Source organism: Mus caroli, chromosome 1 (assembly GCF_900094665.2).
Source record: "Mus caroli chromosome 1, CAROLI_EIJ_v1.1, whole genome shotgun sequence".
In the NCBI taxonomy this organism is placed as follows: domain Eukaryota; kingdom Metazoa; phylum Chordata; class Mammalia; order Rodentia; family Muridae; genus Mus; species Mus caroli.
This window is the reverse complement of record NC_034570.1, coordinates 180937669-180939722: the sequence shown is the minus strand read 5'-3', so window position 1 is coordinate 180939722 and position 2054 is coordinate 180937669. Positions and strand designations below refer to the sequence as shown.

The following is a 2054-nucleotide window of genomic DNA, read 5'->3' as shown; positions in this document are numbered from 1 at the left end:
CCTAGCTGGAGTTAATCCTAGCGGGAGTGATATCCAGTCAAACCTCTGTGCTAAGGATCTCACCTAAGAAAGCTCATGAACTCAGACTGATGAGATGGCTCAGCTGGGAAAGGTGCTGCTAACCACCCCAGACAACCTGACTTCAATTCCCAGGGCCTTTGTGGTAGAAGGAGAGAACAGACTTTTCTCTGACCTCCTTATGTTTAATATGGCATGGATGTGCACATGTGCATACACATGCACAAATAAATAAACAGAAATACACCAATGTACAAAATCATAAATGTTAAAAAAACAAGTCACATGATGCCACACAGGCCTAAGGATTTTGGAATTAGTATCCCTGAATTACAGATGAAAACATAAAGTGTGGAGAAATTAGTGAACAGCTTAGAAGGAAGCCCAGGGTCTGTGCAGCCCCACCCTTGTCCCTCATAGCTGCAAAAAGGGTCAGCAAGGGTCACTGTGAGGACCAGGTTTTTTCCTGGGTTAATGGATATGAAAGCTAGCCTTTTGTTTGTTTTTGTTATTTATTCCCCTTCCCTTCTCCCTCTTGCTCCAGCCCTGCTCGCTTCTAGCCCATAGGTTTTTTATTTGTTTCTCATTATGGATGGTTGTGAGCCACCATATGGTTGCTGGGATTTGAACTCATGACCTCCGGAAGAGCAGTCAGTGCTCTTAACAGCTGAGCCATCTCACCAGCTCGTTGTTATGGTATTAGATATTTTATTTGGGGGCTAAAAGCCTGCAAGCAGTCACAAGGCAAAGAGTTTCAAGGAAACTCAGCCTCCTGGAACCTTGGCCTTCCCATAGCTAGAATGCCCCAGATTTGTCCCTGCAACATTGTGGAGGGTCTTGCATGCTTTCTTACAGTATTTTACTGGATATGAGTTAGAAGTCTCAGGGCAAGCTTAGCAAAAGTATACCTAGAATCTTCATTACAGTCAGGTATTGCAAACTACATTACATATTAGAAGAAAGTTGGTGAATTCTTCTGACAAATGGAGATTCCCTACAGATACTTAAAGGAACAGCCAAGTTACTCTCATATGCAAGTATTTACCAAGGCCTAGGAAATAGGGGGGTTGTGGTATTGCATTATTCATGAGAAGGTCTGCTAGAGCAGAACCTCCTGGTGCTAGCTTTCACAAGGCTCAAAGGAGTAGCATAATTTGTGACTAGGATGTGAAATCCTTACCTGACACTAGCTGACTTTAGGCAGGGCTGTTTTATCTTTACTGTAAACATTACCTGGTTCCTGTCAGTCCTTTGTAGGCATTCCTCTGTTTTGTGTCAGATACTTTAATATACCTTGCCTACTGTGACACCTTACTCCTTTGTTTCCTGTATTATATAAGACTGGTGTTTGCTTGCTCTGAGTCTCCAGCCCTCTGCCTCGCCCTCTGCCCTCCATCTCCTCAGAGTCGCTCTCTCTCACCGCCGCCGCCATGAACGGGCAGCTCAACGGCTTCCACGAGGCGTTCATCGAGGAGGGGACGTTCCTCTTCACTTCGGAGTCTGTAGGGGAAGGTCACCCAGATAAGATTTGTGACCAAATCAGTGATGCTGTCCTTGATGCACACCTTCAACAAGACCCTGATGCTAAAGTGGCTTGTGAAACTGTTGCTAAAACTGGAATGATCCTTCTTGCTGGGGAAATTACATCCAGAGCTGCCATTGATTACCAGAAAGTGGTTCGTGAAGCCATAAAGCACATTGGATATGATGACTCTTCCAAAGGGTTTGACTACAAGACTTGTAATGTGTTGGTTGCCTTGGAACAACAGTCACCAGATATTGCCCAAGGTGTTCATCTTGACTGGAATGAGGAAGACATTGGTGCAGGAGACCAGGGTTTGATGTTTGGTTATGCCACTGATGAATCTGAAGAGTGTATGCCTTTAACCATTGTCTTAGCACACAAGCTAAATGCCAAACTGGCTGAACTACGACGCAATGGTACACTGCCTTGGTTACGCCCAGATTCTAAAACTCAAGTGACTGTGCAGTATATGCAAGATCGGGGTGCTGTGCTTCCCATCAGAGTCCACACG

General features: G+C 44.9%; 1 pseudogene across 1 annotated transcript; it reads left to right on the top strand.

The window, feature by feature from the left end:
• Positions 1-1420: 1420 nt before the first annotated feature.
• LOC110296624 lies at positions 1421-2054 on the top strand (annotated as a pseudogene). The gene has a single exon (XR_002378194.2). The product of XR_002378194.2 is annotated as an S-adenosylmethionine synthase pseudogene (transcript).